Source organism: Mauremys mutica, chromosome 2 (genome assembly GCF_020497125.1).
Source record: "Mauremys mutica isolate MM-2020 ecotype Southern chromosome 2, ASM2049712v1, whole genome shotgun sequence".
NCBI classification, from domain to species: Eukaryota; Metazoa; Chordata; order Testudines; family Geoemydidae; genus Mauremys; species Mauremys mutica.
The window spans coordinates 262,418,035-262,445,484 of record NC_059073.1 but is presented as its reverse complement, the minus strand read 5'-3'; the positions used below and the strand labels follow the sequence as shown (position 1 = coordinate 262,445,484).

Below are 27,450 nucleotides of genomic sequence, written 5' to 3'. Positions count from 1 at the left end.
TGTGATTTTAGGTGCAGCCCTGAGCAAAAGGTACGTAAACTGCACCACCACAGCAACAACCCCATGAGGCACTGTGACTTGGGGCATGTCCCTCTTCTTGCTGTCCCGTCACTCCTTCAATTCCTGTTTCTTGGTGGCGGAGTGCATCATAACATCACACAGAAAGTCCTCCTTAGTTCTTCTTGGCCGCTTTCTAATTCTGCACAGATGTTCAGATGCCAACAACAAAGAGGGGGGCTGGGTTCCCAAGGTCATCTCTGTGAAGTTTAAACACACCATTTTACAGCAGCAGTTATTGTTTGCAACACAGAGAACACTGATTCAGTGATTCAAAACACAGCCATTACTCACACATCTGTCACTAACTGGCGAACCCCAGGCAAGCATACATGAGCCACAAGATCCCCAAAATAGTGAGTAGGCGCAGGGGCAGGGCAAATCACTCTTCCCGGACCCTGCTGTACACTGGGCACATGGCTCTTGGGGAGAGTCAGCACTGTAGGGGGGGCTGATTATCATTCCTGTCCCCACACGTTCGACGGGGTCTGATCATTATGGAAGATATCTCGCTGCTGACGGTGAGCAGGGACTCAAAGGAGGGTCTTCTCCAAGCCTGCGCCTTCTGCCCTGGCCCCCATCTGGCTCCTGTGTGCAGCAATGGTCCAATCCCCCCTCCCCCCCACCCCCATGACAGCACAATGGCGCAGGAAAGTTACTGTTAATGGGGCAAGAAACAAAGCAGCTCTGCTGAAGAACCTGCGGCAGCAGATTGCCCAGTATCAACACGAGAGTTTCCTGGAGATCTCTGAGAGAGATTCCTGTGAAGTGAGGGAGTCAATCAACAACCTGTTCCGCCGCTCAGACTACGCATGCAGTGGGAGACAAGCCTGCTTTCTGCAACCCTCCTCCCCCCAACAATTGGCTTCAGCAATTTCCAAAATCAAATCCACTTACCAGAGGCCTCCACTCCTGCTTGCGCTTCACCAACATCCGACAGCTGTGACTGGCTAGCCTCCTCTGGGATAGAAAAGAGCTCCTGGCTGCATGCATCTCTGACCTCCGAGTCATCCTCTGCCTCTGGGTCCCCTTCCCCCTCCACATCCTCATCCAAGATTTCCTCCTCCTGGCTCGGTCCACTCTTGACTGGCATGCAAGCCAATGAAGTATCCACAGTGGATGTGGGGTCGCCGCCAAGTATTGCATCTAGCTCTTTGTAGAACCGGCAGGACACAGCACTGGAGCTGCTGTTTGCCTCCCATGCCTGGTGGTAAGCGTTCCACAGCTCCTACACTTTGACTCTGCACTGCAGTGTGTCCTGGTCATGGCCCCTTTCCGTCAGGCATTGTGAAATCTGTCCATAGGTATCATAATTCCTATGGCTGGAGCACAGCTGGGACTGCACAGCCTCCTCTCCCCAAATGCTGATGAGGTCCAGTAGCTCGGCATTGCTCCAAGCAGGGGATCTCCTGGCACATGGAGCAGGCAGAGTCATCTGGAAAGATGCGCTGAGATCACTCCACGCATCACCGAGCAAACAGGAAGGGGACGTCCAAAATTCCAAAGGAATTTATGGAGTGGGGATAACTGTTGGTCACCTGAGGGCAGGGCAACAGAGTTCAAACCGATGACCAGAGAGGTGAGAACAGGCATTGTTGGACACCTCCTGGAGGCCAATCGCAGCGTTTTAATTGACAAGTGTCTACACTGGCACTGCGGTGCTGTAGGCCCAGCGCAGAAAGGTGTACGCCTCTCACTAGGGTGTTTTTTTTAAAGCGCTGCAACTGCGCAGGTTCTGTGCACTAAGTGGCTTGGCAGTGTGTACACCTCTAGAGTTACAGTGCAGAAAGCTTCTTTACTGCGAAGAAATTTGCCAGTGTAGACAGGGTCTCAGACACACCCCTGAGACACAATTCCTCCCATGCTCCCTCCTTGCTCCAAGATGGTGGTTATTTGCTGCTATAACAAATTAGGAGGCCCTCTGCCCTGCCTTAGTTGTGCTCATCAGCAGTGAAGCAGCCTCAAGCAAGTGGGAAAGACAGAATTAAAGCTCCGTCCATTCCCTGCTCCCACCTGCTTCAGAGAGTTTACTCTGTCTTACTCCATTGTAGAGACCAGCATCCTGGTAGCTGGCCACATGCAGAGTGAGGAATATGTTGCACCATCTTCAAGGATCATGCAGTGAGCAGGAAAGCCTGCACTGCTCCCAGGAGCAATTCTGGTAGGGTCAGACTCTTGGAGACTCTAGTTGGAGACCTCACGGACTGTGTGGTCCCTCAGAACCCCCTCTGATGCACCTGACAACATAGCAAAATCTACTGATGTGCCAAGTAGGCAGGTATTCCAAGGCACCATCTAGCCTTTTGAGGTGCAGAAAAAATTAATAGTTTGCCTACCTGCAATTTGACAATCGTTACTGAACTAAACAAAAGGCTGTATGGTTCACAGAAACCTATAAAAAAAAACACGGGGCCAGATCTCAGGCCTGCCAAATCTCTTTTGTATCACTCTGACAGCACAAAGGAGAATTAAAGTGCCCCAAGTGGACAGCTGGAATTTTTTCTGGCTTGGGGGAAACCCCAATGTAACATAAGTGCTATGACAGATATGGGGGCATTTCAGGGGGCATGCTGAGGTTGGAGCAATTGTGGCTGAACTATTCTGTGCACAAGTGACCCTGCTGATGTATCAGCCTCTAGCCAAAGTCAGTGCAACTTAGAGTGGCCCTGAAACTGGTCTAAGTTGTGCCAGCCTCAAGAATTGAGGGGTGTGGAAAGGTGGCAAAAAGCCACCTTTGTGCTCCCCTTCTCCAGCAAGGTGTGCTGAGTGCTGTTCTGCTTCCCCTCAGGATCTGGCCCATAGTGCAGACAAAAACTCTCCTACATATTACATGGTTTCAGGGAGTTCTCTCCTTTACACTCAAGCATGCTCTCTTGCTTTAACTCCTGAACACATTTGCAAGAGAAGACAATCTTGGTTTCTTAAAAGACAATCTGATGCTTATTTTTTGGCTTGGTCATCTCTTTGTGATTTCATAATTATCTCCACAACCACCATCTGTGGAGTCCCAACAAGACTGTGATTTCAGATGAGGCAGCAGGAGTAGACTCAGGCTCAAGAAAAAAAGATCATATTTTTCTGCAACACACAAAAATTTATTGGGATGCAGGAAAAAATGCTGCTACTTTGAATGTGGTGAACCTGGGAAAGAAACCCACAATTTTGCAGTGTCCTAGTGGCCACCAAGTTGTAGCTGCCCTACTGAATTCAGAAACTGCAAGAAGTGTTTTTGAAGTTTTAAAACATTTGGGTTTCATTTTTAAAAAGACTTATTGGAGTATTGTCAAATTTGTAAATGCCTGGATAGCGCTGCATTGGAAAGTGGGAGCAGAGTGTCTGGGCTGTGGAACGTATTAACCATGGAACACTCCACATCACAGGATACTTTGAAAAACCTACCATATAAACTCGCTCATAAGCCAAATATTTTTGGTAAAAATGTGATGCATCAAAGAGTGGGGGTCGGCTTATGAACACATCTACACCAAAATTTGATGATTTTAAACTTTATGGAATCATTTAATTGAATATCTAATACATTGTTGTTTTGTTTACCTGGAGTGTCTTCAGGCATGGTGTGCCACTTCCCGCAGCTCCCATTGGCTGGGAATGGCGAACCACGGCCACAGAGAGCTGAGGGGCTCCATGCCTGCAGATACTCCAAGTAAACAGAACATCTCAACCCGCCAGCAGCTTACCCTGACGGGCCAGGAGCCAAAGTTTTCCAACCCCTGAAATATAGGGTCAGCTTATGAAAGGGTCATGCAGTTTTTGCTATTTTTACCTAATCATCTTGGGGGATCATCTTATAAACGAACCGGCTAATGAATGAGTACAGTCAGCAAGAATACTAGATTGTAAACTCTTCAAACACAGGGACTGACTTTTTTGACTCTTGCTTGTACAGTGCCTAGCCCAATGGGTCCCTGGCCTCTAACTGCTACTGCAATACAAATAATATCTCAAGATATGAGCTTGCAAATTATCCTACACAGTTGATCCCTTTCAATTGCTTCTTCCCGTTGCTTCGTAGAGCAAGATGGGGGTAGAAGTTAGGAGGACTGGAATTACTATCTCAGATCAGACTAGTGGTCCATCTGGTCCATTATCCTCACTCTTTTTGTTGTTGCTCTTCATTTCTGGTACTTGGTCACTTGCAGTGTGTACCACAGCACCATGAATTTGGACTTCATCAACCTAGGACAGTGGTACTAAGCTCACTGCTGAATTTGTGTCCCTGCAGAACAGAGCATTCCGCTATCTACTAATTAAGAGGCTGGTTAATATTTTATGGTGCTCTCCAATGTGTTCACAAGATGCTAGCCAGAAAAGAAAAAATATTTAATTTTTTTCATCTAAAGGGGTTTGAATAAATACATACTGTTCAGGCAATAAAAGCACTTATTTCTCTTGCCAAATAAAACTATTTGAAGTTAACTTTTCAGTTTCTCTGTAAAGTCTTCCTCATGTCATTTAAATTGTCTACATATTACATTGCTCACTGAACATGCCTGCAAAGTTAGTGATACGATTTTTATCAGGCTGCAAGAATAGGAAAAATGTGCACTATCCGTGTATCTGTGTCACCACTATGTTGACTTACAGATGTGGGAGAAATAATTCAAATATTTTACATTTTAAGGGGAGTTTTACAACCCAAACCACCCTTTTAAAAAAGGTTCTTTTCTGAGTAAGGCTTGTACTGAATGAATCTGAGGCCTGAAATTTGCAAGATGGACACATCCTTAGAATGAGATATAGAAAAGAAGAACTCTGACTGAAAGTAGGTCTTAAGGAATGAGCCACCAAAAAACAAAACAAAGGGGGATGGGAGGTTAAAAATCTGGCAGAGACTAAAGGAAGGCAGAATATCTGTCAGTAGGATTAAAAGACTGAAAAGTGAAGAGAAGAGGCAAGATCCCCAAAGAAAGTAGTACAGAGCTAGTCTGTGACACCCATGTGCTTATAGTTTTGAATTTGTTGGCACAAGGCAGATAAGAGGGGTGCAAAGTGGGCAGGGTCTCAAGGAGTCTGACTCAGCCAGGGGTCTTCCTAGAAGCTCCCAGGTAGCACATGCTTCCTACACGACTCTTGAAAAAGGTGGAACATATTCCCCCCTGATGTATGGCCAACTACAGTACTAGCATGCTGGCTTGTGTAGAGGGAGAGGGTGCAGCCATCACTTCCTCTCCCTCTCCCCTTTTCAGGCACCTAGCAACCATGGGGCAGATCCTTGGCTGGTGTAAATCATAGCTCCACTGACGTCAATGGAGCTATGACAATTCACACCAACTGAAGAATTGCTCCCATGAGTTTCCTGGTAACAAGCAGGGACTACACTTCCTGCCAGGATTCTGGTCTCTCCTTGCCCAGGGTGCAAGAACAGGAGAAAACGCCTTGCACCCTCCCTCAGCTTTCACACGTGCCCTGGCGCAAGCCAGAATCTGACCCATGGTATTGTGTTTCTCTCAATAAGAGTTCCCTGAATGTAGTGAATGTGGAATATTGGAGCAGGGATCTGCCATGTGGATCTGTAATGGGAATTTTATCTTGAAACTCAAAATTAAATCTTTTGTCAATATTGTGTATTCTAAGAGTGATTAAAACATATTCTGTATAATTCCAATCCAATTAATTTATTAAGAAAGTGTGAAAAATGAAAACACTCAAAGCTTCATATCTGCAAGAAATAAGGGAGTAAGTTTCATGGTTTGCTTGTTTTTATCTACATCAATAAGTAACAGTGCAGCTTCCATAAATGAAGTGAAGTAAGTGGATTCATTTTACAAAAAGTAGTACTGTATATACACGTCCATAAGCCGATTTTTGGTAGTAAAAAAGAAAAGCACCAGAGAAGGGGGTTGGCTTATGAATGGGTATAGAGAGGGAGAGGTGGAACACAGCCAGCAGAGGGAGCCCTATAGAGGGAGCAAGGAGAGGCAGCACAGCCAGCAGAGCCAGAAGGGAAGAGGCGAGGCCAGAGTCTCTCCGCTTCTCGCCATGCTTTCTCCCCTCCCTCCCCCCAGCCTCCAAAGCAGCTGCAGCTCTGGGGCTGGCTGGCTGCAGCCGTGCCACTTGGCCCCGCTCCCCAGAGCAGGCTGTGGCTGCGCCACCCGGGTGCCAGAGCATGCTGCAGCCATGCCGCCTGGTCTGGCCCACCGGAGCAGGCTGCAGCCGCACTGCCCAGCCTGCCGGAGCAGCTCCAGCCAGGCCAGAGACATCCTCCGCTGGCCCTCCCCAGATAAGGTGGGAAGGGATGGGATGGGGAAAGTGTGGGTGTCCCGGGCTAGGGGTGGGGCCATGTGGGGGGTGGTCACAGGGGTTACTCCTCTGACCCCCATCTTCTCCCCCCAAAAACATTTCCCCACCAGTTGCTGTCCCTGCCCATCAGGGTAAGCAGCTGACGTGCTGGGACACTTTGTTTACTTGGGTTTACCTCAGTGCCTGCGGACGCTCGAGGTAAACAAACCATCTCGGCCCACCAGTGGCTTATCCTGATGGCCCGGGAGCCAAAGTTTGCTGACCCCTGAATTATAGGGTCGGCTTATGAATGGGTTATAGAAAATTTCCATTTTTATTTATCCATCTTGGGGGGAGGGAGGGGGTTGGCTTATAAATGAACCGGCTTATGATCAAGTATATACGGATGTAGAATGACCAGTAAAATTTTAAACAAAATTCACTCTACTTTTTCAGAAAATGTGATTAAATAACTAATGTGCAATCTAAAATGATTACAGTGCAATATGTCTTGGAAACACAGGTACGGGTGCCACACTAAACAGCATTGCAGCTGTTCATATACAATACTTTCTCAGTGCCACCAGAAGCAAGTCTTTTTTCTTTAAAGTGTTTAACAGGAAGACGTGGTCTACCAAGCACATCACATGACCTAAACATTCCTGTTTGTAATTAGAAAACATCTAACAGGAAGCACTAACATGTTCTTAAGCAAGATTACCATCTCTGCATCTCCAGTCTTGTCTCAGCTGAGTTGATGGCATTTAAAATAGACTGAAAACTAGATGAAGGACTGTATACAAAGAGGAATGATAAATGGCAAGGTATCATGTTTGGGGAAGATGTCTAGTGGGCTGCTGCAGGGATAAGTATTAGGACCAGTTATATTTAAGTTTTCCTAATGATCTGGAAGAAAAGATCCAAAACCAGACCATTAATTAAATGCAAATTATTATTATTACTAAGCTGCAAAGTGTGCAAATGAAAAGTTATAGACTGACCAGAATAATAACAATGTAAATTTAAGCCTGAAAAATACAAACAGATATATCTTGGGATAAATCATCTGGAACAGACTGAGTGGAAGGATATACTATATTTAGAGAACATTAATGCCAAAAAAATACAGAGAAGCAACAGGAGTGAACTGAATACATGATGTAGTTGCAAAAATGCCAATGCAGATTTCAACTGTGGAGAGTGAGTGTCTTAGTGCTGGGAGCGGGGAGTCTCTCTGTAGATGACACTGGGAATACTGGGCAGATCATTACAAAATAAAACTCTAAAAATAAGGAATAATTTATTTAAAAAAAAATCAAAATAAATATACCATATCCTCCAGTCATCGTGCACACACAGCTCCTTCTTTGTGTGGTGGGGTGTGTGAGAGAGAGGCTACAGGAATGGGTCCATGAAAAGTACACGTAGACAATCCAGATGACAACTAAGGGGATTATAATTGTCTGCAAGTATTCAAAGGGCATCAAAATGAAAGAGAGATTGTGTGAGTAACCCAAGGGTGCATAATGATGACAGGAGAAATGGGATGACACTGAGCAATGGAAAGTTTAGATGATCATCAATATATTTTCCAAACATAGGGCTAGCTCATAGAATATTAGGGTTGGAAGGGACCTCATGAGGTCATCTAGTCCAACCCCCTGGTCAAAGCAGGACCAATCCCCAGACAGATTTTTATCCCAGTTTCCTAAATGGCCCCCCTCAAGGATTTAACTCACAACCCTGGGTTTAGAAGGCCAATGCTCAAACCACTGAGCTATCCCTCCCCCTCAGGGGACCCTTTGGACACAGATTTCACCCCTCCCATGGCGGAATCAGCCAACCCTATGCAGTTTTCTCCCCATTCTTAGGACATCATGGAGGGCCTTTTGTGCAGGTGGGATCCATGGGCAGAAAGGCACTGGGTAGGCTAGAAATAGAGGCAGAGTGGCTCCATGTTGGGCAGCAGTGGTGTTAGGGGGGATGGATGTTGTCTCACCTCTAGCCTCATGGAGCTTATCTGGAATAGATTCAGCATTATCTGTATTATGCAGAACCCAATCTGTGGCAAAAACTAACCCTCAAGGAGACTTCCTTAGGCAAGCTACAGTCTGGAGGAGGGGAAAGGGGAAGTGCTTCTCAACTGTGTTGTGATGGGGGAAGGGACTCACTTTGAATTTGTGTTGGTGGTCCATTCACATATCTGCACATCTTTAGGGTGTCTTGCTAGACAGTACACAGCCCTTGAGAAGGCTATGCATTGCAATGGGGATGGACAAAATGACCTATCAAGTCTTTTCCATATCTAATATCTGGGATTCTCTTATTAAGTAACAAATAAATAAAATACCGTTTAGTCAAGGGAGTTGGAAGAAAACAGCAGAAGCAAACAGGCAGCACAGGAGCATGTGGGTGGGTCGGGGGGGGAGGGACATTGGCTGCTCAAACATCTCTAGCCATATATGAGATGGGTGCAATAGAAAAATAAACTCTGGCAAATAAAACAAAACAAGCGAGGAAAGAAAATGCATGGGTTAACAATTACAATCCTATTCTAGAAATCAATGGTTCGCCCTCTTCTAGGATACTGTGCACTGTGCTGTTCACCCCATCTCAAAGAGCACATTGCAGAACTAGAGGTGATTCAGAGAAGGGTGACAAGAATGATTAGGGATGTGGAAACACATTCATGTGAAGTCAGCTTGAAAAGATTGGGACTGTTTTCCATAGACAGGAGATAAATGAGGGTATGTCGACATTGCAATCACAGAGTGTGACTGCAGTTTGTGTAGATATCCCCAAGCTAGCTTTCATCTAGCTAGCTCGGTTACCGGTAGTCATGAAGCCGCAGCAGCATAGGCGTCAGTGTGGGCTAGCCACATGAGTGATTACTTGGAGTTCTGGGTGGGTTCATACAGCCCATGCTGAAGTGTGCACCACCCCAGTTTCACTGCTGTGGTGCTCAAGGTAGCTAGACTAAAGCTAGTTTGGGTATGTCTACATGAACTGCAAACCACACCCTATGACTGCAGTGTAGAGATAGCCTAAGAAAGAACATGATAAAAATGCATCTAATATGAATGGGCTAGAGAAGGTAGATTGGGGTTATCTATGTCATAAGTAGGACCCTACCAAATTCATAGCCATGAAAAATACATCAGGGACCTTGAAATCTGGTCTCCCCCGTGAAATCTGGTGTTTTGTGTGCTTTTACCCTATACTATACAGATTTCAGAGGGGAGACCGGCATTTCTCAAATTGAGGGTCTTCACCCAAAAGGGAGTTGGGGGGGGGCACAAGGTTATTTTAGAGGGGGGATCATAGTATTGTCACCCTTACTTCTGTACTGCCTTCAGAGCTGGGCTCCCAGCCAGCAGCCGGTGCTCTCCAGCTGTCCAGCTCTGACGGCAGCACCGCCGCCAGCAGTAGCGCAGAAGTAAGAGCAGCAGTACTGCAACCCCCCCCTACAATAACCTTGAGACTCCCCCGCAACTCCCTTTTGGGTCAGGATCCCTACAACTACATGAAATTTCAGATTTAAATAGCTGAAATCATGAAGTTTATTATTTTTAAAACCCTATGACCATGAAATTGACCAAAATGGACTGTGAATTTGGTAGGGCCCTAGTCATAAGACAAAAGCAAGGGAACAGCCAATACAGCTTAAAAGGTGAAAAATTCAAAACTGATAAAAGGAAATACATTTTCACACAACATCTAATTACACTGTGGATCTCATGGCCACAGGAGGCCATTCACTCCAAGAACTTAGCCAGATTCAAAGAGGGGTTGGACATTTACATGGACAGCAAGAGTTAATAGTTAATGCAATCAAACATTGAAACAGATATGAAACTTGATGGTTCAGGTGTTGATCCAAACTAACTATTAGAAATTAATGTGAGATCTTCAAAGGGGCAGATGATCTCGAACAGTGGCCCTAACCGGATGATTCAGAGACAGGATACTGGTCTAGTTAGACAACAGGTCTCTTCCATTGTGGCCATGCCTACGTTCCTAACAGTGATACAATAGATGAGAAGTGTTTAGGAAAGTTTGATGGGTAAAACTCTGATTTCATCTACAGGTCTATGTGCACCAAGTTTGAAGATCCTAGCCAACTGTCTTTTGAACCATGATCTATCAACTGCACAGAGCTTCAGTCCTAGAATGTCATTCTCTATGGAGGGGAGCATTCAGAAGGACTGTAGTTTTGCAGAATTCACCATAGAGGAGGATGGTAGCAACTCAGTTAGATCCCAGCTAAAGAAGCTAAAGTTTTATAGTGATAGTGTTGATGGCAGCTGCCTCCACTGTACCAGTCTTTCAAGATCCAGAGGGTCACAACCAGGTCTGGGGATTGGGTGTCATAATCCCCTGTCTCTTTCTTTATGTCTAACAGGATGAGGGACCCTGGAACTCTTTTCTTTTGTAACATGGGGTCATGGTATGGAAGAGATTGAAAACCATAGTTGTAGATTGCCAAGATGACTAGCTTCCAGCATTGCTATTTCCTTAGCATTCATAGCACAGCATTCTCCAAGAAAATGGCTGCACACACAATTAATGCTGAAAACAGTCACCTAGCCTATTCTTCTAGGAAGTATGGAGTACCAGTGACTCTTGCATTAGCCACAGCCTGGAAAACAAAACAAAAAACGGAACTGCATCTTTTTCTTGGGGAGGTGGGGGACATTTCATAACACTGTTCATGAGAGATGGGACGCCAACATATTAGAGCAGTTGCATTAAGTTTGTGGTACAAGTTGCAAAGTAGACTCTAGCTAGGGTAGTTTAAGAGCAAGTTTAAAAATGCTTCCAGTTACTGGACTTAAAAAAAATCAAAATGACATATCAAAACAGTGATGTGGAAGAGTCCTTTTCTTAAGCAGATTTGTGGCACTACAGCTTCCTCAACTGACTACCTCTGAGTAGACAATTTGACAATGTTTCCATTTAGCATTGTTTAGGTCAGTGATACTCAGACTGAGTGGCTCTTCAGTGTGTCTACTGTGGCTCTTTGCAGCACATGATATTAAAACACTGTGTGATTTAAGTATTAATCAGTCTAAGTGATTAACCAATCAGGATGCTTTTACTATGTTATTAACCAATTGTAGCTGATAAAATAATACTTGTTCAATGTGATGGAATCCCCAGGGTGCAACCTGGAACTGGGGTACTGCTGGGCCCCCTTAGCTTTCCAGCCTGGGCTGTCTCTCACAATGCGTTGCTAGTGACATGCAGCAAATCCCTCCAGGCGCTGTCATCATTCAGCACAACAGCACAGGCAACCCAACACCCAGCTAGATTGCATGAATGCTCCCAGAGCCACTCACGAATCACGTGGAGAAAGCACCAGTCAATTCCCCACAGCTCCCTAGCCTTACACAACAGAGCTCTATCATCTTGCCCTGGTGGGAAACCTGCCCAGTGTAAGTTTATTACCCAGTCTGCCCCTCCCTCAATGTGGAGAGGACATGCACTAGCCTTTGTAACTGAGCTGAGATTTTCCAAGCACTTCAAGCAGAACACACCGTCTTAGGTAAAATATAAAACAAGTTTATTAACTATAAAAAGATAGATTTTAAGTGATTATAGGAGATAAGCATAAAAGGTCAGAGATAGTTACCAAATAAAAGATAAGGTTTAAGATTTAGATTGTGCACTTATTACACTAGGCAGTATTTAGATCAAGCAATTTTCTTACCCCACTGGAAGTTACAGTTTATAATACACAGGTTTCTCTCTTAAACCTCGGACCAGTCTCCTCAGCTGAAGTTCTTTGTCTTCTCAGCATCCTTGGTGCTTCCCACATAGGTGGGGAGGGGGGGAGGCCAAAGCATGATGCCACCATCCCCTATTTTATAGTCCATGTGCCTAGAAGACACTTGCCCAGACATGTCTTGGTGGGCTTTGGTGAATCACAGGGTTGAGAAATCCTCCTGGTGGTCTTGTGCAACTGAGTCATAGAGCTGAGCAGTCCCCATTGTGTGGGGCTTGCAGAACTCTATTTGAATTGTAAATTCCTTGATTACAATTCCCCTGCGGACTGATGGTCGATTAACACTCTCCTGGGAATGGTTAGCAGTACGGACTCTCAAACATACAACGTATTTCAGTAGCAACCATACAGCAAAGTCTCATAATTTCAGACACACTAATGATAGACATATTTGGACAGAACAAATGGGTTTCAGCAGATCATGACTTTTCATATATTTTATATGGCGTGCTTTGTATGAAATATCACAATGAATGATGAATATGGGGTTTGCAGGGTGCTATTTTGAGCTACATTGTGTCTCAGTCATTTTGCTCTGAGGAAAAAAAAAACATTTCCCCTGTCATACTGTTCAAATATAAATACATAGTATTATAGTAAATAAAACAAATACACACTACTGTGACTCTTTTGGGTAATGATCACTAATTTGGCTCCTGAACCACTGAGGTCTGAAGATCACTAGTTTAGGTCAACATCTGCTATGAATAAGGCTAAGATTTAGTCATGGGTATTTAAGAATTCATGCCCCGTGACCTGTCCATGACTTACTATATAAATACCCCTGACTAAAACTTAGCAGCTCCTGGGGCCCCAGCGCTGCTGCTCTGGGGAGCCCCAGGACACCGCTGCTGTGGGGACGGGCAGGCCGATGGCTAGCCCCTGCACTGGCCACGGGGGCTGACTGCCCTTAGCCACCCCTGCTTTGAGGCACCAGGGACCGCTGCTCAGGCGCTCTCCAGGGCCAGCCACCCCGGGACTGCTGCTTGGGTGCTTCCCGGGGCCAGCTGTCTGAGCAGTGGCCGGTGCAGCTGGCCCCAGGACAGTCCCCGCGACCACTTCTCGGGCGCTCTGAAGTGCTGCCCCCGGGACCGCTGCTCAGGCACACCACAGGGCCAGCCACCCCGGTGCCACATGAGCTGCAGCCGGTGCGGCTGGCCCTGGGGCTGCTTCAGCAATGCCCAGTGCTGCTGGCCGCAGGGCCCCCAAGCAGCTGGTCTCTGGCAGCCCTGGGATCAGCCACACCAGCCATTGCAGCTGCGAAAGTCACGTAGGTCGCAGAAAGTCACGGATTCCGTGACCTCCATGACAGAATCGCAGCCTTAGCTATGAATAAGCTTGCTGTATATTGCTTCAGAGACCATTTGGATCACAATTCTTCATGAACATTGCAGGGAAGATTTTGACTAACATCCTGTAGGCCGGTGTCATCCCAATTCTCAGGGGGTGACCCCAGCATGGGAGAATGCTTCACAATCAAGTCCACAGCTTGTACCCTGCTGTTTACCCCATAATTACACACCCAGAAACAAACACAGAGGATCAAGAGAAGAGCATCAGAAATGCCCATGGATTCTACCCCTATAGCATAGAAACTGGGTATGCAATTTTGCTTCTGTATTTGGAGGCCCAGAGAGACTGAGGAGGACAAAGGACTATTTAAATGGTTTCCCACAGAAGCTGGAGCCAGCAAAGTGGCTATAGCCAGAAGATGGGAAAGGTTGGAAGAAATCCTAACCACTGCCAGGCAGCATAGGGAGTAGGTTTGGGTGGTGAAGAGCGGAATATTTCAGCTGCAGTGGATGGCCTCTCCTTGGTGTAATCTGGAGTCCAGGAGTCAGAGAGTGACAAGGGTCTGCTGTCTACCTGGAGCTGGCGAGCAGAAAGCCTCTGAGACAAGGGGAGATCACAAAGCTGTGACACTGTCTGAACCTGGTGAAGGCGAAAGGACTAACTTGTGTTGTTTAAAACTTTGCTTTGGATTCTCTTGCTGATGTTCAGAAAGGGAGAATTTCTGAAGTGTTGTGCCACATCAAAGCACAACATCACTCAGTGAAAGAGGGGAAAGTAAGGTACGGGGCACCTGAGGAGTGTCTGTGGAAGACGACTTGTTTACAGAACCCCTTTTACACAGTAATATCTCTACCTAGGATCAATTTTAGTGTGGATTTCAGTCTCAGAAAAGCACAGAATTTTTCTTGCATGTCGCTAACAGCCTAGATCATCTTATTTCTACCTTGTAATTGAATTCTCTCTCAAACTGATTATATGCCCACGAGCATAGGGTGTGAGTGAGTGGAGAACTGTGTTTTGGTATTATTTTACACCAAGTGGAAATGACTACAGAAGGCGCAAGACAGTGTAGAATTAAACTCAGAATTATTAGGGTCCTTGCCCCTGCCCCAAAACTCAAAACAGTGAAGGATTGATAGCAGTCAGTAAACAACCTGCGATATAGAATTTCTTCACACATTTTTCCTCAGTGTTTTTAGGTACTTCACAGTTTAGTGTTGACTAAAACTTGTTGTGTTACTTGTTTCCCCTCTAAGTTCCCATCTCTTACTGAGCACCCTCAGGATCTTCTGGTGTAGAGACCATGTTGTATGCCTGCCGCAAAGATCTGAAGAGTTATCACAGTTCTGATTTGTTGACAAATATTAGTGGATTACCCAAATAGTAGGGAAAGAGAGGAGAGAGATTGGGGAGGGAGAGAGACAGAATGAGGGGAGGAATCTGGGGACCAGCAAGAGATAAAGAGGATGGTGAAAAACTAAAAAGAGAACAGAAGGACACAGATTGTAAACAAAATACTGAGGGTCGGGGGGGAAGGATAATATAAAGTAAAGACGAGAGAAGGGAGGGAAAAAAATTACTGTACAAAAGAATTATATATAGGAATTCCCATGCTGGTCTGACAAATGGTTGATCTAATCTGGTGTCCTGTCTCCAATCATGACTGGTACCAGATGCTATTAGAGGTAAGCACAAAAAAACCCTGTAATGGATAATTATGGAACAATCTGCCTATAAAGAAAATATCTTCGTAATCCCAGACTGTTGGTAACTGGTTTATGCCACAAAGCACTAATTTATCGTATGTAACTGGATGTTCTCTAACAAGAGAGACAAACTCAGGAAAGATGGAGGAAAAGACCCAAGATATAATGCAGAAAGTATTAAAATAGGAGTGCAAGGAAAAGGGAGAGACCAAATCCAAAGAAAATGTAGTAAGTGTAAGTGTATACAGAATCCAATGCCAATGTTAATGGAGCATTATTTGTTTCAATTTTGTTTATGTGCACCAAATACTGTGCAGATACTTTCCCTAGCAAAGTGCATAAGTTCACAGTGAGCAGGGGGCATTAGTGGGGCAAGTATTCTGAACCCTCACTAGCAGGCTTAGTAGTTCTGGCTAGCAGGGACTGGGTAAATGTTTATGTCTTGTATTATATCAGCTTGGATAGACTATCCTCACTATCAGGAAAATGAGGTACTGAACGGCTATGTGGGGGGGACTCAGGCAATGGCAACTAAGGGAGCTGTGCTGCTATGGGGAAACATGGAGTCATTACAAAGGGACATCCCATCTGAAGGAATATCTGCATAGTTGTGCTTGGGTTGCAGGCTATACACCCTCTGCAGAGCTGCAAACTGCTCTGAGGAGAATGTAGAGGAAATTTTGAGGAGGACCACATGGCTTTTCCTACAGAATTTTTCCCGTCATGCCTCTCCCGTCCTCCTTCTAGACAGAGAGGAATGGAATGATTGTTCTGGAACCAACGATTATATGGTGGTGGAAGGGAGGCTATTAGAGACACAACAGAAGGGCTCTGCTCAAGCTTATATAAAGACACAATCCACACCACTGAAAGTGGGATTAAAAATGCCTTTAGCTTTGGTGCTGAGTCCATCCTTACAACTGACCTATCCTAAACCCACTGACTCTTCTGCCCGTGCTGTACTAGTGCTAGGTTATCAGGATTACTGGCCTCGCTTCTGGCAGAAAACTACAAAACCAAACTGCAGTTGCTACAGTTATGGGTGTGTTCTACTTCCATGCCCATTTGTAGTGCACACCCTTACTTGTTTACAATGACGGCTTATCTCCACAAGCATTTTCCCCCCTGAGCCCTGGCCTCCCAGATACCAAACTTGGTCAAAAAACACAGCTGAAGGGGAGAAAAACCCTCTGTTCTGATAGACTACATAGCTTTCAGAAACAGACCTAACTCTTACCTCAAGTGAAAAACCTGTTTGTTTTACCTTACAGTCAAACTGACAGTAACTACATCAGCATTCAGAAAGAGTCTTCTGGCCAATGCTGCTGATGCATCCTTATTGTTTCTGTGTTGTGATAGAATTCTAACAACAGTGAAGGGGGGAATGCGGGGAGAAGCTAATAATTTAAAAAACATCTATTCTGCTTTCCAGGTACACACAAGAACAGTGCGGAAAGTAACAAATACTTTCCTCATGGATTGTATTTTCCAAATGGACAACCTACCCTAAATTCTCAATTACTCACAGACAATCTTCACTCCCTGATATATCTGCTTTCCACAACCAACTCTGTGTAACTTTTCATGCATGATGTACCCAAATACTTGGATGCTAATATCTAAACTGTATTCTTAAATTTATTCACCTAAATTTGGGTTATTGCTGATTTTGTTTTTAAAGTCATAAAATGCATATAGTGCTTACTTTGTATTTTTGGATAATCTAGGCACTATACCCAGATATACAAACACTCTTTTCTCAACCTATGTATTATATAATTTTTTAACATTCACGTTAATAAAATTTTTAAATCTGCTCTGGCACTGCCTAGCTGCTAAGGAAACAACAGTCTCATCCTTCTGTAATTAGAAAATTTTATGAACACTGTTCTAACACTCACCACTCTTGTTCGTATCCTGATCTCCAGCAAGTCTACTTCACTCCATACCCCCTTTATTCCAAAGAGCATCTCTCAGGCTTCTATATGCCACATGCTCTGCCTCTCTTCCTTGAAATCTCCCCTCCTTACCCACCCTTTTCCCACAGTCCTTCACACTATGATCCTTCAGTTAATTCTCTCTAAGTATTAACATTTTTATGGGAAAAATAGGTGCTAATATGATCTGTACCGCCCAAGAAAGTGCGCAAGCTTCTTATGTTTGCCCTGCCTCCATCCCACTAGTCTTTTTATCTTGCCCAGAGTCCTCTCGTCATGATCTGGAAGCTATTAGTCATGATCAGTTTCTACTGGAAGCTATGCAAGGGAGGAATTGTATTTTTACTCACCGTGAGAAGCAGCCTGCAAACCCATGTGCTATATTCAGCTGTTAACTAATAATCACTTTGAGTCAGAAAGTACTAGGGGTCAAAAACACTACTTTAAATAGATGGGGTTGCATTCAACCCTGCTCTATGCACAGCATAAAACAGGTGCAGGGTAGCAGCAGAAAGTCTGCTCACACCAGAACCCTGCAGTGTCTGCAACCTCTTCTCCACCAGAGGGACTTGTAGGGGCTGTGCTGGCTGGGGATGGCCAGGAAAATCAGATAAGTATGTGCACCTCTGGGGATATGATAAGCCTCTAGCTACTGGCAATTCATCTGATTGAAGCGCAAGACTCTCCCAGGTTCAAAAATAACTTTGTATCTTTGTCTCCTCTAATATAACTGTAAAAAATAAAATTAAAAAGTTGCATAAGAATTTTGTATTTGTGATAGCTGCTTGTTTATCAGCGCTGGAGGCCATTATTCACAGGTCAGATACAGGACAAGCACCCAGAGGAGCTCCATGCTGGTCTGCTAATGTTCCCTCCAGGGCACGGTGGGTGCACAACTCTAGGGGCAGAGAGTAGCTTAGTCCATATGTAGTCAGCCATCAACCTTGTTTTTGAGGGTGGCAAAAAAGGGTACTAATTTTCATGAAGGCTTTTTGCAATGTGGGGCCCCACATTGCAAAGTCCACCAAAATAACTTCACTGAACTGCCATGAAGTTGGTAAACTTTCAGTTGCTACTGATGTGGGCTGGGCTCTTACAAGCAATCCAGAGGTGGAAGGCTCGGTGCCCCATTACCAGTCTTCTGTCCCCTTCCATCACATGGATTCACTAGTTATCTAATTTTAAAATTCTGGACTGAGGAGACTGTTTGTTTCCTGGAGTCTATGAATATGGTACCTGTTGGGGGATGGGGCAAAGGGCTAGAAGTCACATCTTCCATTCCCTAAGTTACCTTGATAATGCTCCTGAGTGGAAGTCAGGCAACGCTTTCACCGGGCCTTCTGCTTTAGCTGCTCTCTCACCACCATGGACTAGCAATGTGGCTAAAGTCAGATTTACCCCGCCTTCTGTAGCCTCTCCCTGCCAGGCACAGGATGATAAAGTGTCCACTGACGTGCTAGTTTATCACTGGGATTATCTGAGGACAACGGAGAACTTTCTGTTGTCGGGGACATGAGGGACAGTGGCAACAGACGCATGGCATGTATTAATACTTATTCATATTTTCCATGCAGCGTCCATCACTTTAATAGTAACAGTCATGAGAATGTAACCACATTCATAGTGTGAGTGAAAAATCACTTCAGAGGAGAAGCCCCCGTAAGAAGTGTCCTGCCTTTTGAGGGGTGGGGACTCTAACACTTCTGAACAGTAACTGGAAAAACATTTTAGCTGCAAATATTTTGACTGCCCTCTCCCTTCCCAGGGCCATCACTCCTCTGTCTATAAGTCCCTTCTGCACACTACTTTTGATGTGCTCTGAAAAGTTTGCCCAGTGGCCTTCAAATCCCTTTTCTGTCTCTCCTCCATACCAAATGGCTGTTCCTTCAACCTCACTCTTCAGTGGCTACTGAGTGCTCACTCCCCTGAAGCAGCCATCTCTGGAGGACTTCCAGGTTTGCCTATGGTCTCCCTTGATCAAATGATCAATAAGTTATCCTTTGAGGACCTACATATCAGATCCCATTGCCCTGCACCTGGTATAGTCATTTACACCAGTGCAAAGTGAGTTTGAATCATTACCATTCTGATATCGTAGCGCTTCAGAGTCCATTTTACCGGAGTGCAAATGACCACACAAGATTCAGGGCAACAGAGAATCTGGCTGCTGCCTGAAGGATATCCTCCTCCACATATCAAAGAATCCCACCCACCACTGCATGGAATAAGACATGCTCCAGGTTCTGAAATGTCAGAGTGATCGCCAGGCTAATGCCAAAATACACTACCTTGGGACTTCCTTAGTGCTGCAGTTCTAGCCTTTGGGCTGCAAGGAATAGAACCGAGATCTCTCAGCTCCAAGCAGTCAGCACAACAATGTCCAGAAGCATTTCCTTCTCTTGCTGCTGCAATACATAGCCTCTAGATTACCTTCATGTAGACTGAGGCAGCAGCAGAGACATCTGTATGGTCCCCCAAAATGTCTAAGGAAACTAGCCATCTGACATCCCCTGAAAAACTGAGACACTAGTAGCATTTCTCAAAACTTCATGGCATTGAGACCCCCTTCTGACAATAAAAATTACCACATGGCCCTGGGAAGAGGGACCACCCAGGGTGGAGGGGCCAAAGTCAAAGCCTGAGCCCCACCACCCTGGGGCTGGGGCTGAAGCTCAAGGGCTTCACTCCTGGGCAGGGGGGTTGTAACCTGAGCCCCACCCCCCAGGGCTGAAGCTGAAGCCCGAGCCCCACCGCCCAGGGCTTAAGCCCTTGGGCTTTGGCTTCAGCCCTAGGCACAACAAATCAAATGCCAAACCTGGTGACTCCATTAAAATGTGGTCCTGACCCACAGTTTGAGAACTGCTGGCTGAGAGGATAGGCAGCCTTACCTTCAGGGCTCCTGTAGGTAGCAAAGTGATCCTGGAGTGTTAGGGAAAAGATGGGGAGAGGGCAGGAAATCTTGAGAGGGTGTTGGGGACATAGAGTACAATTGGATTTCGATTGCCAAATGTTGTTCAAACATCAGGGCCCACGTACTTTAATATTACACTCTACTCCCCTCCCTACAAACCACCTATATGCTTCATATCCCTTTCCAAAAAACTCTTTTTACCTTTTCTTTCAACATATCTTGACCTATTTAAAAATAGCACTACCTGATTTGGCATTGTACTAAAGAATTCGCTTTGTTGCCTGCTGACGTGGGGCGAAAGAGAAATAAATTGACTGAGATGTGCCTCCCAATACTACTACTCTTTCTCTGCAATAGTATGAAAGCTTTAACATTGGCCCCTGTGTCTTTTGAAGCTTTCCCATAATACTACTTTTCACTTATCCAAGCCTCTCAAAGCACTTTACAAACATCAGATGTTCTAATAATTAAGGAGCAATTCCCTATACAATGAAATCACTCCCAAAGGAGCAAGGGATGCCTCTGTATTCTAGGCCAACTATTCATCTCATCCAACCTGTTGATCCATTGCTTCCCTAGACAGTAATGTTGGTGTGTCTGCATGCAAGGGAAATGGTTCACAATTGCTGTAAAAGAGGTAAAACTGGGATAGTTTAGTTTCTCCTCAAGCTTCCAGAAGATGGAAAAGTGGATGATTCTCAGATATCCTTCCTTCTCCCCATCCCCCGCACCAGCTAACTCCATTCTGAGACTCTGCTTAAACATGAGGGCTCACATAACCCCTTTTTCATTTACAATGTTTGCTCCCAATTTGTGAATTAAAAGGCAACAAGTGATTTTATTTCCAGTTGCAACTTTAAAGTTGGAATTTTCAGCGTAGTTTGATAGCAACTATTACAAAATTAAACTTTTTTCCTCACATTGGTAGATGGATCTCCCCCCAAATTAGTGGTATTTTAGATCAGCAGTTAATTATTGCTCTCATCACTTTCCCTGCAGGAAGCCGCCTCAATTGCACAAATAACATGGTTTCTCTTCATTGAGAATCAATCTGGCAAACAAAGTGTCTAGCCTGAAATGCAGACTTTTCTTCTGAATGGGATGAGGAATCACATTTTTTATAGAAGACTGAAGCAGTAATTGTACTTAGGTTTTTTTCCTCCTGCTGATAATAGCCCACCTTAACTGATTACTCTCATAGTTAGTATGGCAACACCCATTTTTTCATGTCTTCTGTGTATATATATCTTCCTCCTGTATTTTCCACTGCATGCATCTGATGAAGTGGGTTTTAGCCCACGAAAGCTTATGGCTCAGATAAATTTGTTAGTCTCTAAGGTGCCACAAGTACTCCTGTTCTTTTTGCTGATACAAACTAACACAGCTACCACTCTGAAACCTGTACTTAGAAGGGCTCTTAGCACTGGGAGGCCAAACTATGGGCCATTGGGAGGGAGTGAGTTACAACCTAACAGGAGTTTGATGGCTGCAGGTAACCTGCATTAAATGGAGTGGATTTCAGCCACCCTGAAGGGGTTAAAAGCAGTAAAAGAACAGCTGGGGAAGCTGAGTGAGTAGCTGACCACAGCTGTGGCCAGCTCAATCAGAGCCTAACTGGCCCTTATAAAAGGGCTGTGGGCCAGAGACAACACACCCACTTTCTAGTTTCTTGGGAAAGAAGGACCTGGCTGCCTGGGAGCTGAGAAGGGTACCTGAGGTGGAGGAAGGGCAGAGGGAGCTGGGGAGCTCCAGCCAAGAAAAACCCCAGGCTGCAGGCCTTGCTAAAAAGGGTACTGGGGCTGCAGTGGGGCAGCCCAGAGATAGGCAAAGGCAGCAGGTCCTAACCCTCCTGCTGATGAGTGGTTTACAGACTGCAGTCTGGCCCAGTAAGCATGATTGGCAGTAGCCACTGAGGCAAGGTGGGGGTAGAGGATTGGTGGTTCCCTTGGGTGGGGAGATCCAGATTGTGGGTTACTGCTGGGGGCAGAACCCCAACATAAAAGGGCATGGGGGTCCAGGAGGAACACTGTGGCCAGCGGCAGGCGAGACACTGGCCTGCGGAGGGTGCTCGGGGCTGGAAGAGCTAATACCCAGGAGGCATATGCAAGTGAGTTGTCACCCTGCCACACACCCACATCTATAGTATACCTGTAGTATTACCTTGCCTTAAGATGTAGTACTGAATGTTAGGACAGGTAGCCTCCACAAACTATACTTCTGGATAAAGAAGCGGCCAGAGGCCACAATGCAGAATTCTTCCGTGCCTCATTTACATACAAAGATATGGTCCTGGCACCAGGTGACTGCACATGACAATAGACAAGGGAGAGTCACTAGTGTCTTATCTAGCCACCAGGCTGAACAGCTAGGTTGTGTAGAAAAGTTTACTTTTAGTGTGTCTGTGCAAATAAACACCACCAAGTTTTGAATTAGTTAAGCAATAGCCTGCTCCTCACAGTGTGTCTATTGTTTGCCACTGGAGGAAGAATCAGGGTGACTCTGAACTGCTCTGCTCATAACAACTGCAGGTTCTTTGCCTGCTTCTAAGAAGGCACTGAGTTGCCATCTTTTGCCCCCTTGAATAGGTTTTACCACAGAAAAAATAAAGAGCTAAAGAAACGTAGTATTAAAGAAAACAAAGTTTAGACAAAAGCTCTACATTCTCCACTCTGTCAGCTGAGGTTACCCTTACAAACTTAAAAATGAACACCCCAAACCTAAGTCTTTGGAAAATGTTGGTAAAACTAAAGCAACTAATTCCCAGAGAGATGTTCTGGCTAAATCATATTCTTAGAGCAGAATTTAGCCTTTTCCCGTTTTAAATGTTCCATTGGGACATGGAAGAATGCATGTAGCTGACACATCAGGAAGACAGTTTGTAGACGCTGCTCAAGGCCTGACACATAGTTAAATTGCAGGTAGCGCAGTAAAGTGTTAAAAATGAAATGCAAACAAAATTTGTTTACATAATGAACAGAGGTAGCCTTGACTTCAAAAGGCATCAGCACTTGCTTGAGGATGCTGTGCACTAAGTGATCAGGATTCCTATCAACAATTTGCAGCAAGACTTAAAACACAAACTACTCAATTCAGTCTTTAAGGTTCCTGCCAGTTGTTTGATTCCAGCCACCAGAACAGCTTGATACTATTGCAGCATTCACAGGGAGTGTTTAAAGAAAAGAAACAATACCCCCACTACACATTTTCCAGCCATACAAACTTAGTCTAGATCAGGGATCAGCAACCTTTCAGAGGTGGTGTGCCGAATCTTCAATTAATCATTCTGATTTAAGGTTTCGTGTGCCAGTAATACATTTTAATGTTTTTAGAAGGTCTTTCTAGAAGTCTATAATATATAACTAAACTATTGTTGTATGTAAAGTAAATAAGGCTTTTAAAATGTTTAGAAGCTTCATTTAAAATTAAATTAAAATGCAGAGCCCCCCGGACCGGTGGCCAGGACCCAGGCGGTGTGAGTGCCACTGAAAATCAGCTTGTGTGCCACCTTCGGCACCTGTGCCATAGGTTGCCTACCCCTGCTCTAGATAGAAATCTTCTCAAAATCTAAAACAAACTGGGTTGTTTAACTCTGCAGTATGGACTATGACTGTCTGTGGGAGGTTTCAGGTAATCAACAAAGTAAGATGCATAACTGATTATCTCCATTTGACCTATCTAGATATTGCAGATGGAAAAATACATATTGATGTGACACTTACACAAAATGTGTGTTCTAATGTATTGAACACCCCCATTGGGGGAAATAGTGTTTTTAATTAAACGTGTAGGGGAAAAAGAGTGAATGTTCATGGAAAAATCTGAGAATTTTTAAAGAGTAGTGTTTCTTCCGGGCTTTCAGATTATAACAATATTTTTGCAGGCTGAGGGTTATATTTTATCCTTGATCTTTGTGCAGATCTCTGTGTGAAGTCTCCACAGTGGAGTCTCATATTACCAAGCTTTCATTACACTGAAAACAAACATCTGTGCCTAAATGGCATGAACCAGGAATATCTCCCCTGAATTCAGTGGAACTGAACCAGCACAAAACTGATGTGAGGGTGGAATAACCCTTGGTTACATTGACCAGTATATGGTGTAGTAATATTCTACAAGAATACCATGCAGCATTATCACTAATTCAAAAACTAAACAACAATTGACAAATCACTTTAAAAGTATATGTTGTGATGTGATGTTCTTAGTTTTTCTTCTCAGCTAACAAAATTCAGTCCTTCACGCCAGGTCTTCCAGCCACTGGTGTGAATTTAAGAGAATTCTACTAAATTCTAAAATGCACCTTACAGGATATCAAGAGCCATTTCAATTAAAAGAAATGAAACAAAAAGCAGAAATGTGAAGTCATGAGCTTGCTGCTAAAAACAAAGGAAGTATCTTTTCTTCACAACAGAAAGGTGTTGTTAATCAGGGTACATGACAATTACAGTGGCTTAATGGAAATTATGTGCTGCCTTACATTTTACATAACTGTAATGCAATGATATTCATATATAAAATTCTACAGAGCATGTTCAGCCCTGGGATAAAAGGGTTCAATTCCCATTGACTTCAATTAATTGTGCCCACTTATGCCAGGGTCGAATCCGATCCCCACAGTAAACAATAGCACTTGCACCTATTTAGGCCATGTTAGGTTTGGCTTATTATTTGTGCCTAGAAGCCTATTCATGGATCAGGACCCCATGGTGCTAGGTGCTGTACAAACCAGAACAAAAATATGGTCCCTGTCCCAAAGATTAAACTACAATTTTTGCTGTAACAGGACACAACTTTGCATAGCCAATAAATAAAAAATAAATACAATACTTAATCAAAAAAGACATTCTTAATTTAGCACTTCATTAAGATGATGGCATATATTTTACAGCTATAACACTGGGGACAAAAATTAGATTGAAACAAATAGTGACTGCATCAATATCATCAAATAGTGAAAGCATCAATATCATTCTACTAAAACAGAACCTTATTGTAAAGATGCTATAATACTGAAACAATGAGGTGTGAAACATCATTAACTCTGACATTAATGGATTTATACATGAAACTGGTATTTGTTAAAAGTGAACATCTTAACCAAAACCAAGGATTTGGGGGAAATGCAGAAGGAACCAAAACCAAGAGATAAATACCTGATCTAAAAATGAAGTCATTTGGGATTACACATCCAAGTTCATTTTTGGGTTCAGAATTAAACAAACCATGAAAATGCACTTTCATGGTTCAGCCTTCTTTCTAAAAGTAATGTCCCGAGTTAAATGCTTGACTACATTTAATGCTACTATTTCCTCAATAGGATCTACAGAATCTAGCCCACAGAGAGAGAACTCTCCTTGAAGCATGCTTAACAAACACTAATGGAAATTAATTTGCAGAGAAGAACAGCACCTTTAACTACAAAAACAGAGTTCCTATAATCAAATGAAAACTGATATTACTATTACGCTAATAAATTACTTTTATCCAGGTCAAATCTGCTTGCCTTACTCTATTATATGGTCTTAAGTATAACTACATTGCATGAGTAAGGTGAGGAGAACTTGGCCCTAAATGTTTTTCCAGAGAAGTAAAAGAAGAATCATTATTGTAGTTCTGTGAATTCTCTTAACCCATATTCATTACCATTTACTTAGATTGCCTCATGTTTTGCAAGCACAGATAAAGACCTACTCCCTGCCCTGAAGATAGAGATACCAAACTTTTTAGATATCCTGAACACAATACAATCTTGAATTAATAAAGGCCCTTACTGGGTACTGAATGCCACAAGTAATTAACTCATTCCAGAAAAAAAGAAGAGTTTATTCTCAAATCCAGCTAATACTAACAATGATTTTTAAGAGTCTTTTCCTCAGCTTGTATTTAAAATAAGATTGTTTTTCTTCTTTGGTGCACTATACTCAGTTCTGTCCAGTTGATGTGTTCAGTGCAAAGTGTTCACCCTAACCACTATGCATTTCTTTTATAACACCAGGTATACCATATTATGTATCTCAGTTTTAATCACCTAATATGCAATTTTAGGATCATAGTCATCTGTCTGATTCCCATTTATAACAGGAGGAAAATTTAAAATAAGTTCCCCACAATGAGGAATTTCCACAGGAAACCACAGAACCATTTGCAGTAATGATCCCACCCCAACCCTTATTCACCAAAGAAGCCTTTATTCACACAGTAGCCCCCTTGACTTTATTGAGATCACTTGTCAAGTAAGGCCTACTTTGGTAGGTAACGGGTACAGGGCTGGTCCCACTTGTTGTTTAACGTTTATATTGCAACAGTGCCCGGAAACCACAATGGGGCCTGGGCCCATACATGAAGCTTTATGCTGATAGCACCTTTTGATCAGGGGATCTCAAAAACTCTGTATAAAAGGGGAGGGGGGGCAAGCAGCATTATTCTCCTCCATCCCACAGGGGTCATTCCCATGGCAGAGAATGAGGGCAGGGGCATGGGGCTCTCCTCGTTCCTCCCTGGCTAAACACTTGGCCAGCTAGTGCCAAGGCTTGGTCTGTTTCTCCCCTGGGCCCGGGCATGACTCTCCTCCCCTGGCGCCCGCCTGTCGAAACGGAGCTGCTGGAACTGATGCTCTTGCTGCAACTTCCGCGGCAGGAAGCTTGGCAGAGATGGCGAAAGAGCCCGCGGAGAGGAGCGCGCCCTAGACCTTCCCCCCGAGCGGCGGGCAGGTGGCGGGGCGCGGGCTGTCCCTGGCTGCGCGCTCCCTCCCCGCCCGCTGGGCCACCTGCAGGGGGCAGAGCCCAGAGCCCTTCTCCTGCGCCGGGTGGCTCTGCGCCCCTCTCCCCAGGGAGCCTCAGGTCAGAGTCACCCTTCCCGCCCGCAAGGGGGGCGGCCCGCTCCGCTCCTACCTTGCTGGAGTTTCCCCGGCTGGCCGGTCCGGCCGGGCTGGAGCAGGCGCGTCTGGCAGCGGGTGCGAGGAGCAGCGAGCGGGCTGGGATCGCGCAACCGGCCCCCAGCTGCGTTCATTCACCTCTCGCCGGCCCCCACCCCAGGCACGCTGCTCTCCTCGCTGTGAGGAAGTGCTGTTGGCCTATCAGCTGCGCTCAGTGGGTGACTCGTGTCACGTTCAGCACCCCCCCACCCAGGTATCCTGGGGAGAGGGACCCAGCCCAGGCACAGCCAGGCCCCGCACCCTGGGGCACGGGCCCCTTCCCAGCCATTTCACACAAGCTCCCCAGATGCTGGGAGAAGAGTTTCCTGCCACTGCCCCACACCCTCCTCTTGAGGAAAGCCAGATTCCCCCATTCCTAGGCTCCCTGCAAAGATTCCCCCAAAATCTGCTCCACCCATTCCCGGACTCCCCAAATCCTGTGGAGGGGAAATACCTAGGCACTGCAAGGAACTCCCAGGCCCCCGACTACCAGTGATTAATTTGTAATGAAAGAGGTGCTGGGGCTGAAGCAGTTAGGTGCTAGGGCTCAAGCAATTTTTTTTACTTTCATAACTGATGTGGCAAGCCAGAGGAGCAGGGGCTATGAA

General features: G+C 44.9%; 1 protein-coding gene across 1 annotated transcript in view; it reads right to left on the bottom strand.

The window, feature by feature from the left end:
- Nucleotides 1-26,964, bottom strand: part of LOC123364801 (amyloid beta precursor protein binding family B member 1 interacting protein) — a 103,408-nt gene extending 76,444 nt beyond the window's left edge. Inside the window, exon 1 of the mRNA XM_045007211.1 lies at nucleotides 26,820-26,964. The gene's annotated coding sequence lies outside the window, so the exon portion shown is untranslated. The remainder of the gene's footprint in view (nucleotides 1-26,819) is intronic.
- Nucleotides 26,965-27,450: the final 486 nt, after the last annotated feature.